Source organism: Lonchura striata, chromosome 3, assembly GCF_050655825.1.
Source record: "Lonchura striata isolate lonStrDom1 chromosome 3, ASM5065582v1, whole genome shotgun sequence".
NCBI lineage: Eukaryota > Metazoa > Chordata > Aves > Passeriformes > Estrildidae > Lonchura > Lonchura striata.
In genome coordinates, this window is record NC_140705.1 from 13,617,426 (window position 1) to 13,629,800 (window position 12,375).

Sequence of the window (12,375 nt, forward strand, 5' to 3'; positions counted from 1 at the left end):
TTTAGATAGGAAGGGACCCTAAGGATCAATTAGTTCCAAGCCCCCTGCCATGGGCAGGGACACAACTCAGGAGAACAGGATGCTCAAAACCCCATCCAAATTACATTTGAACACTTTGTACTTCTATTTTTAACTAGATGAAAAAGTAATTAAAGTTTTACACAGCATTATTTGTGTTACCAGTAAATCCCAGGGTAAAACTGTGCCATATTAATTATCTTTTAAAAGGTAGATGTTGCAAAATGTGCAAAAAATCACAATTAAATGCAATTAAGTAGTAAGACTAAAATATTTTAAGTAGAAAACAGAGTATGTGAAAGTATGTTAAGAACTTATGCAATCACTAATCAGTTATGTTCTTGGTATAGGTCAAAAAATACTTTAAAACTTCATAATTAAATCATTCATTAGTGTAGGAAAGGTAATGAATAAATAAGAGAAGCATGGATTTGAATCTATTATTTTGCATGATAAAATTGTGAGAGATCGGAAAATTCATCAACTGCAACTATTTATTCTCAGTCTGACTGTTTCAAAATAGAAGGTGAAGCTTATCAAAAAGAACACTAAGTCTTAACTCAGAAAATTATTTCAGGCTTAAAAGGTGACACAATAAAGACTGACAGGAACCTCCAGGCATTACTTCATGAAATGCTTATATTTAACTAAGTTTTTGTAAAAAGTTAAAAATAAAAACACTAGAATGGAAATTGCCCTTTAGACAAATGGTGTAGTACAAGTATATCCCAGGGCAAAATTTGCTGGATGATACATGCATTATACTGAAACTCCCTGCCACCCTTGCAACCAGCACCTATTTTAGTCCTCCTCCAGCACGGGTTGAAATACCGACAACCTTTTAAAATGGCCTTACATGAAGGCAAAAAAGGAATGTCTAAGAAAAGCACAAGGGACACTGAACATCAATTGGACCATCAGGAACATATTGGCCATTAATATCAGTATGAACTACTATAAAATCTTTGCCCCTTTATGTAACAAAATATATTTTAAAATTATGTTGAAAAAATGCTATACATTAGTACATTTCTTATATACTAACATCTCTTCAGACATTTATCAATGAGTAAACTACCTTAATTTAATTATGAGGAATTTTCAGCATATTCTCCCATCATATGTCTGGATAAAATGAATAAACATGCACTTTTATACTAATTTCATGGAAAGGATAGGAGAGATGCCATTCTAAGAGATTACATGTCATCAGCGAAATATCAGTCTTCTAGGAAAAATAATATAAGCATCAAAGTCTCTTGGTGAAACAGAAGAAATCTTTACATAGGCTAAGTAAGCACTACAAAGAAAATAATGCCTCCACAAAGTTGTTCTGTTAAAAAAATTGGTTTGATGTTTCTATGGATTTGATTGGAAAACAAAAACAATCATTTACTGCTGAGGGAAATTTATGTTTCATTGTTAATAAATTGGTTGTCTCCAGCGCAAGAAAACATGAAGGTAAAACGTCATTTTTTTTCCTTTCTTTCCTTTTTTTTTAAGCATCCCTTTAAACACTCTAGTATTATGTATGTATTGTAAATACCATGCATTTCCACTCTTCTGCTGTAAGCACCATCTCCTATCTAGTAACTGAACTGCTAAAGTGGCAAAAACCCTGAGCATCAGAGGTTTTTGAACTCTTCTGTCACTCACAGAAGAAAGACAGACTAAATCTCCAAGAATTTATTACTGTTACTTTTTAATAGATTTTCTTGTATAACCAGATTCAGAGATATAACCAATGGCTTTTGCCTTATTAAGAATAAATATTTTTAATATTTTTCCTCTGTCAGACTTGACTGGAAATCATTATTTTTGATGAGAAGTTGGTGACAAATGCTATTATATCCTCATGATGTTATGGTCAAACTTGAGTCCTGCTTCAAAAGGAGAAATTTACTACTTTAAACAGTCATAAAATATGTTCATAAAGAAGCATAAAAAAAACCTTTCAGTTAGTTCATCATCTTCATTAAATAAAACTTGGGACATGATGACCAAATCATTTGGACAATGTTGATGTCACAGATTTTGCAAGATCATGCACAATCCAAGAACTTAATAAAGTTTAATTTGAGTCCCCTTAGTATTTAAATTCAATTTTTTCAAATACCTAGAAGCATTTCAGTCCTGCATGGGCTGCCTGCTCAACAGATTCTTTGTATTAAGGACTTTTCAGATCCACAAATCACAATTTTCAATGGGATTCTCATGGGTGACAGCACTCTGAACTCTGTCTGTCAAAGTGAGATTTACCTAAACCCCTGTGGCACGGGTGATTGAAAGAGCAGATGCTGCACCATTAAATACAGGTTGGAAACAAGAGCTGGAAGACTAAAGTGACTAAGGTTTACTCCCAACTGTGTCTGAGACTTCCTAATTTTCTCCTCACACCTTCCAACAGCACCCTAAATCCTAGTTTAAAGACTTAAGGGAATAGTGGAAAACTTAATAACCCTGTCCTGGTCAGAACCAGACCAATCACTTGACAGAAACAGAAAGAACTGAAGTTGGTCTCTTCTTCTCCGGCTGTTTTCACTTAGCTATAAGTAATTATGTAATTTATTGGAATAAATATTGAAAGAATAAAGGAAGGCAAGAATCATTTAATCCAGATCCCTTGTACTGCAGGAAGTGTAAAATAAAGATAATTACCAATGATGGAATCATAGAATGGCATCACAATCAGTAAAGAGGTTTTCTCTAATATTTGATCTAATCCTATTCTCTTTCCGTTTGGAGCCATTCGCCTTTGTCCTGCCTCTACATGCTTTTGTAGTCTCTCTCCATCTTCCTTGTAGTCTATCTTCAGGTAATGGAAAGCTGAATTAGATTACCCCAAAGCCTTGTCTTCCCCAGGATAAACAAACACAATTCTCTCTGTCTTTTCTTCGTAGGAGGGGGAGTCCTTAGTGGCCTCCTCTGGACTTGATTCAACAAATCCATGTCCTTACATTGCTGGGGACCCCAGAGATGGACTCAGTACTCCAGGTGGGGTCTCACTGTCAGTCAAAATCCTAACCACATTTGGACAGTACAGTCATTAAACTTTTAGGTTTCCCCTAGAAATTCACTTCAAAAGAGAAAAGCAGCACCAGCTGGGCTATGTGTCTGTAGGAACAGAATAGAAAAGTTTGAATCAAAGTCATTTATTTCTTCTGATGTGGATAAATCATCTGATAGCACCAAGCAGATCAGAAAAAATCCCATACTCACACTACTGGCAGGAATCTATTCAGACTGCAATAAAAAGATTAGATTATAAATTTATGTGGTATATTCCTCTTCAATAAGATTTTGGACATTTCAGTCTCTGTAAATTATGAAGTTCCGGCAAAAACCCAGTTCTACTAAAGCAAAGTCCTCTTAATCAGATATACATTAGTACAAATAATTGCTCCCCATTTGGTACTAAACCACAACTTTTGTGTTAGCATTTCAAGCAGTGTTTATGTATACAAAAATTTAGAAATAAAATACACTATCCTCAAGTAGGTAAATATGAAAGAAAATCCCTTATTTACAATAGTATTGAAACAACGTGTGGAACTTCCATTTCTGTATGGATTTCTTGATATGCCTCATGTCTTTTCATGTAATATTCCACTCTGTTTCCAATTATTTATTCATCAATGAATACATCCTATGTGTGTGGTTCTGCTTAATGAATTGGTGGGAGCCAAACTATTACTTTTCTATTTATGTAAAACTGAAGGAAACCTACCGTCTGGTTTGTCCTATGAATTGATAATCTTAAATCCTTACACAGAAATTATTTAAGCATTTTATGTGGGAGGTGTGGATATGAGACAGGCGGTTAACATTTAGCCAATGCACAGGATATGGATTGAAGTCCTTATTTGCTAATCTGATTCAGAAAAAGTGGTATTTGTCAGTCTAACAGGAATAGAAGCATACTTTTGGACAGGGAAGATTGCAGTATTCACATGATAAAGGTTTTGTGGCCTTACAAACTTTGCTTTCTGGTCTTCATTTATTTGGCAACTGATAGGGCTGTGCACAACATGCACAGTTCTATAATCCTTTAGAAACCCCTTAAGAAGTTTCATTCCAACTCCAAACGAGGCATTGATCATTTCAGCAAGAGGCAGATATGAGGAATATCTCAGGTCTCTTGGCTAGCAATCTGCCCTCTTGGAATGCTAAACTAAGATACCATTCTTTGTGAACCTTAATAGCAGAAGCCATTAATTTCACAGAAGTAGGTTTTTCTCTGGGACCTGGAAACCTCTAACTAAAAAGAGAACCTAGCCACATAGCATATAGAGTGACTGTTTTATAGACCCCCACAATTAAGGGAAAAAACCAGATAATGCTAATTATGTTTCATACTGAAAAGAAACTTTTCAGAGAGCAAAGTAATGACAGAGCATCAGCTGTGTTTTGTTACAACAAAGGCTGATTAAAAAATCAAAAATGGAGATTAATTAGACCAAATTTTTTCATAAAAGTAATTAAAATAAATAAGGAGCTGACGAGAATACCTAATCACATGGTAAATTTAACTACTTTTTGCATATGCTTTTACTGTACTTTAGCACATGAAAAACATGTGGTAGCTAACATATGAGTTTCAAAATTTTATTTTGAACTGTGAATAATACATTCTGTTATTCTTGGTTCCTTGTCTGTTTTCCACCACATTATGATTTTTCTGCTCAGATTTGTTTGAAGAACAAGAAATGTGTGGCAGAAAATTTCCTGTAAGGTTTACCCTTGGATAGAAGAAGCCTTTGCACAAAAAATAGTTGTAAACTGAATCAACAGAAAATTATCTTGTGCACTTGAAACTGAATTTTGCATATGTGATACAAAAAGAACAGGGAATGCTAATGTTCTACACCAAAGTCTGATTACCATAAATTTCACATAAGAATCAGCAAATAAGACTTACAATTCTTATGTTTTAAGAAAGAATGAATTCACTGAGGATCTCAACTGGTAACACAAGGGCTGGATAAGAAAATTTGCTTCTTTTAAACAACTTGAGGTTAATCCTGGAATATCTTTAGGGGGGGAAAAGACTGCTATGTACCCTACTTAATATTTGCTCCGCTTTTATGTTAAAGCAAAATCATTTATAAAATGGCCATTTTCTTTAATGCTCAAATATGTTAATTCATTTGTATCCATTAAATTTGATAAGAACAGGGATATAACTATATTATATAATATTTAATTGCAATCTTTTTCAATTTAGAATTTAATATTTGAAGACATGAACAGAAAAAATAAATACTGTGCCCTTTATACTATATTTTCATCATTTTGACACAAATACTGAAAAGTTTATCACAAATTTCTAATTAGAAATCCCCAAATACTAAGCCTGAATGATTCTGAAGAAACATAAAAGGTTTTCTCTATAATTGGTATTCCTTCAGAAAAATGCCCTGACCTTCACTATATCTGCAGATATCCATAAATACATATTTACAAAAAAAAATTGATATTACCATTAAACCCAAACACTGCTTCAAAGTTATCCATTTGACAGATAATTTGCCTCAAATGTATTCAAAATCGGAACTGCATCAATGACTGCTGGTATAATGGACAAAAAATGGACCTATGTAAGCCAAATTGACTTTCATCATCACTTATTGAAAGTAATTATTCTTTTTTTTTTCTAATTATACTCTAGTGAAATAAGAATTAAGCATTATTGTCACTGAGATATTGCATGGAGATGTTAATGAAGTGGATCCTTGATGTATTTTAAATTTTTATTTAAGCATATTAAAGAAAAGAAAAATTCAAGAAAAAGAAAAGAAAATTATTCTGAAAAGTTAAATAATTTAAATATCAATATGATAGTTATCTTCACTGAACATCAGACATTAACACTTCTCCAACATGAGAAGCAGCATCTCACAAATCTTTTTGCAACTGAAATCACAGACGTTCCTCCATTTTATGATTCTCAAGGCTCTTATTTGCAAGAGCAAGAGGTGGAAACTAAGAAAATATGTCAGTATGTGCATCTTTATTTTAACCTTGTGTGCTGGGTGTTTTTGTCAGATACAAAGTACCAGGCCACCCTGATTAGGCACATCACCTCTTGGAAAACCCCACAGCAATTCATACAATTGTTTCTGCCTTAACCAGCACAAGATCCCTTTGTTGTATTATTCAAATCATTAAGACAGTGTCGGTGACATTCTATAGTAAGTCTCAAAACAGTAAAAATGGGCCTTTTGAGCTGAGACAGAAAACTATTTTAAAATCCTACTGATGTACAAATTATTCATGTTACAAATAAGTTAATCTTGGTCTAAATTCTTCACTGCTGGTAATACTTGGGAGTGACAAAAAGGATTGTTATTCTCAAAATGTTTACTTAATAAATATAGGGTTTTCTCATAAAATTACATCAAAGTAGTTAGGGGCTTGGTTTTATTTTTTCTGGTATATTTTAAAATAAAAATTAACATAGTGATAGTCTGTCATTAATCTTTTGTCCTGGCTAAGCTCTTCTGCAGAAGTAACAGACAATAGCTATAAAGTTTTATACTTCAAACTTTTCATGCAGTGACAAATGGCTAATATATCACAGTTATATTTTAATTTATAAATAGCTTATGTATCTATTCTCTTATTGCACTGTGAGGGGGTTATGTCTTTGCTGCTACATACTTTCTAATTTAATGTTGGAGTATTTCACATCAGGCCTCTCCCACTTTAAGTGGAGAGTGCTCTGCTCCAAGGATCAGCATGTATGTTGCTAGAAATATCAGTGTATAGAAAAGATAACATTTTCTTAAAGTTCTCTTTGCTTTCCACTATCCAATATTCACTTAATGAGGTTAGCCTATGCTACTTGTCGGGGTAAAAACAATCAATGTAATAATAGTGATGAAGATGTTATGACATTAATAATAGTTGCTCCAGATATAGCTGTCTCTATAAAGTTTTATTTTACATTCTTAAGATTTTTGGGATTGGAAACTTGTGGCAATGAACATTAGATGCAAGAGTAAATTTAACTTGTAAACATTTTTTCTTTTAAACTGTGTTATAAATATTTTCACTTTCAGTGCACATCATAGCTAATGGTTACAACTCAAAATAATTTGATCACCTTTTTATTTTTATGGTTTTCTTTTTTTTCATTGTACGTCCTCAAGTGCAACAGAGCCTGGAAAAATCATCTTACAAACCTTAAGCAGTTCTGCCAGTGGCTTGAGAACACACATATGTTTAATGTCCATGTGAATAGAACAGTGATCTCTAACAGGACAATGAAAGCCTTTAGATATACACATGGGGATATGTATGTTCAGAGGTAAAGGCCAATTAAAGGAAGATGCAAAATGACTCTGATATACAATGTATGGAGGTCACAACCCATGTGAACAGTTCACAAACCAGCTGATGCATATATAGGCTCATTTTTTTAAAAATTCATTTTAAAAAAGTAATTTTATAAATTATTTTCCTAAGTCTTAGTTCAGAATGAGCACTATATATTCATGGAAAAAGTAAAAGGCAAGAATGTTCTTCCTAGGGCGTTAATCTTTATAGGATGCTGTGCTGGTTATTACATTAAGGCAGAACATATCTTTTCAAACAGCCTGTTATACAGTGCATGCATAATGCCTGAGATTTTAGACAGAGTCAAAGATTAAAGAATGTACTAACACAGTTTCATTATACTGAACATCAAAATATTAGCAGCAAAAATAAACAGCTAGAGAAAAAGGAATGCCAAAGTTACAAAGCTCAACGTGGCAAACACTAGATTTGGAGATTAAGCTTTTAAAAAAAGAGATAGCAATAAAATGTTTCATTACTACTCAGCTGTGCTAGCAGTTGTCATCTGTCCTCTGTTCAGAAGTTGGACTGGTGTCAGAGTCCCCAGAAAAATAGACATTTTTTTTGGTGAGGTCCTGAACCACATGGGTTTGTGAATAATACCATTCATTCCAAACTCTTCATAGAATAGTTACCACAATTTCCATGCAGGACTCATAACAAAGAAGCTCTGCTGGGTGTCTCTTGAGGGTTTGTGGAAAAAGTGAGCCTACCTGGAGTCAGGACTTTTCATAATGGCAAGACTTTCTCATCACCTGCAGTTGTGTTTGTTGAATTATTTCAGACAGGAATTACAAATTTTAACAAAAATGTACTAATATTACCCAAATTTTGTTCCTGATGTGATTTTTTAGGGATCCAAGAAGGAATGGAAGGCAAAAGGAAAGTTTAAAATTTTTAGTTGTTTTCTCAGTTTACTGGAGGACTTTGTTGAATTTTTTTTGTCCTTGCTAAAATTCTCTGAAGCAAAGCTACACTGAACCAAAGAGAAAGGACTTAACTTATGCATATGGGGTAAGGCCCCAGTCAATTCACTAAGAGGGTTTTAAAAGGGAGTACAATGGCATAAAAGTGCAGAGGAGAAAAACTAACCAAGTGCTCTCAGGAGGTCAAAACAATACAAAAATTTACTGCCAAACTGTAGAAAAATCAGGGAATTTTGGAAAAAGGTTTAATAAAGCATCCAATCAGCACAGAACACTTACCTCAGCACTAATTTGGCCCATTCTACTTAGCAAGCTTTAAACCCATTTGATGTTAAGTTACTCAGAATGTTCCAAGAAGAGGGAATTAAAAGACAGAAAGCTAGGCAGACAGAAAGACACAGAAAAGCACACAAACAGCTACCAGGTCCTGGGTTCCACCAGTGCTCAGATAGCAGCTCCAAGAGGAAGGTAGGGTCAGGACATGTACTGTCCCCAAGCTTGGCCTTAAATACCCCTTGGCCCTCATGAGCACCTCTCGTAGGTGGGCTGCTCAGGAGCTGGGTTAGGCAGAGTGGAGCACTGCCTCTGTAATGCTTTTTTTGAGCCTGGTCTTTATAAGCTCTCAGACATAAGCATTATACACTTGATAGCTCAGCTACCTCAGGTGGCATAAAAGAAGCAGGATGGCTTCTGTGACAGTGTTGGAAACAAAAAGTTTTAATAAAAGGCAAAACCAAAAAAGCTCTTTACAGAGAAAAGCCAAGTCAGGGCAAGAGGTTCTTGCTCCTGCTAAACCACTTCACAAAAGTGATTAACTTCTTTTGTTCTTTTCTAGAGAATTGGTTAGGTGGGACTTTTTGGTTCCTGTCCGATTAGCTATCCTTAAGTTTGAGATGAAGTCCCCAAGATCCTATGTGGTGTCTTTTAACCAAATTGAGAGAAACTTCTGGACTCTTTTCCTTTTTAAGGGGACAAAGGGTAATTTGTTTACTCCATCAACAGGGGGCACATTCCCACACCTCTGGTGTGCCGTGACTGCAGCTCTGCCAGGCTAGAATTCTGGCTCTGGGATGGGGCAGTTCATTGTCTTGCCAGGACAAGGCCCAGCCTGCCCCCTCACCCACACCCCAAAATGTCTTGAGACATCGAAACTTCCAAACTCTGACACATGGTTAATCACCAGGCTACGTGCACATTACTAACTATCAAGAATATTTTAAAGACATTGAAAAAAAAAGTTCTATTTCTTTTGTACAAGAGAGCATAAATTCTGTATCATGGAAACCACTTCAAAACAGACTTTTCTTCACAGAAAGAAAATAGAAGATTAACAATAAACACCATTTCTGGTGTCCCTTTTCCAATTAATTTCCTTTCTGAGTGTTGACCTTTTCAAAGTTTTTCTCTGTAAGCATTATGGCTTTGCAACTGTTATTTTTCAACCTGGACTATGTATAATTACTTTTACGACTGAAAAATTAATTTCAAGTAATATTTATTGCTTTGCCTGTTTTTTGCGTCATGAATAGTTCAAAAACACATCCTACTTTTTCTTCTTTTACTTTGCTTTTGTAGTTAGTATTAGCTGAAGAGCTGCATAAATAATTTCAGACTATGGTTTACAATTAAATTATTTATTCTGACTGTTGTTTAACTGTTCAATATTCCTTTTTACAATTTCTATAGTTTGGTTGTTAACATAAGTGAAATAGCTTATGAGTAAATAAACATTTTTTAAATGGGAGAATGATGAAAACCAAAGCCAAATAATGTACCAGTGGGATGAATTTTCATGCTAAATTTTATGAAATGTTTTGATTTTCTATTTCTTCATGAATTCCCAGTAGCCATACAAAGGCTTCAAAACAAACAAGTAAGTAACACTACCTGCACATCAGGGAACAAAAGTCAGTTGTTTGTTTTTTTTTTTTACCTTTGTCTTTTCAAAGCATGAAAGCAATTCTGTGGAAACTTTACCTATAGTCAGACTTGTTATATATGTATATGTAACATGTTGACATTTTACTTATAGAATAAGACCACAAAAATGTCTACTGTTTCTTTCATGCTAGATATATTAGCAATAAACAACACAAAGATATTATAAAAGGTTTTATAATGCTAAAAGTATTTCCCAAGCTAAAGCAACTGTTCTTAAAGAAAAGGTTAGATAAAACCAACCATAGTTTACAGAATTCAATATTATATATCAGTTAGCATAGACCTCCTTATGGATATTAGTCTGTTAGCCCTTCCACACATACTTATATATATGTTCCTATGAATAACCAACCTAATATCACTTACCTTTTATCATCACTGGACCAAAAGTGAAATAAAACTATTTAATCTAAAATCAACACTATTCAATTACTTATATTTTCTTAAGTCTGTGTGTTTTAAGGCTTTTATTTAATTTTTTTATATTTTTATTTTTATACAGACAATTTGCCAAAAAAAAACCCCAAAATCTATAAACTAGAGGCAAAATATGGATTTGAACCAAGCCTCATGTAAATCTCAGGTAAACCCAGGACAATCTTACAGCCAGTCTTAGTATATATGAGAAACTCAGCAATACCTACAAGTATTATTGGACAGTCCTGAGAGGTGCAGTAATCACACGGCAGATCTGAGTTCTGATTTTGCAGAGCATATCTATTTCTTATTGACAGCACAATAGTGATTGATTCACATCTAATTCATTCTACCCCACATACTTAGAGACATTTTAATTCTTATCTATCCAGGTAGTTAGAGTGTGCCTATGTGACTCAGGCAGAAAGGTCACAAGCCTCCCTGTTTTATAAACAGGATCTCTCAGAACCTCAAGGTGCACAGATCTTGCCCTTTGACATTTTTATGAGAAAGAGAGATGTCTGCCCTGCAAAGAGAAACCCTTGCTGTGATTCTTAGCATAATCTTATGAGCCTCATGATACATTTAAGCACAGATTCATAAACTTGTCCACACTTGAGCTGCTTTACTTATTTTTGATGGAGTGAATTTCTGTACAGGATACCGCCCTTGTGTTTACATTCTAAAGTTCCATTGATCACGACTTTGAAAGCTTATATTACAGTTTTTCTTTCTGAAATCCACAGGATGAATATATTATAGAACTAAGATTTATTTTTAAGTTTTTCCACTTTGTTATTTAGTGCACTGTTATCTTTCAGTAGCACATTACAGTAAACATTTTGTGTTTTATCTGCTTAGCTAAATTTCTACCTCCATACCATTATTTATGTCTCATGTTTAATCAGCTGTGTTTTCTTCCCACCAGTATATCGGTTTAGTGGTTTTGTTTAGGCATTAGATTATTTAGCATTCCATCATGTGTGACACCAACATAGCAGAACCTTGAAGATTCTCATAAAATAATGTTAACATGTTCTGTGAGGGCTCTTAAGATTTCTTGAGTTGACTCTGAAACTATGTTTTTTTCTCCAGAAGGAGAAGTGATTTTTTTTTTCCCTTTCTATTCCATTCAAATTAATTCAAATGCTCTGTAAAGGGATCTAGACAGGCTGGAAGAGCCAAGGCCAATCATCTGAGGTTCAACAAGGCCAAGAGCTGGGTCCTGCACTTGGGTCAAAACAACCCCTTCAGTGCTACAGGCTGAAGAAAAGTGGCTGGAAAGCTGGCCATCAGAAAAGGACTTGGGGGTGCTGGTCAACAGCATCTGACCATGAGCCAGGGGATGTTCAGGTGGCCAAGAAGGCATCCTGACTTGTATCAGCAGTAGTGGGGCAGCAGGACCACCCTGTGCTCAGCACTGCTGAGGGTGCAGCTCGAGTTCTGTGTCCAGTTCTGAGCCCCTCTGGGCCCCTGCAAGAAAAACTTGGGGATGCTGGAACAAGTTCAGAGAAGGGAAATGGAGCTGGCAAAAGTCCTGGGGCACAAGTATGATAAGGAGTAACTGGGGCAGCTGGCAGTGTTTATCCTGGAGAAAAGGAGGCTCAGGGGAGCCCTTATCACTCTCTAAAGCTGCCTGAAAGGAGGTTGTAACCAGATGGGGATCAGTCTCTTCTCTCAAATGAAAAGTGACAGGACCAGAGTAAATGGTCTCAAGTTGTGCTAGGGTAGATTG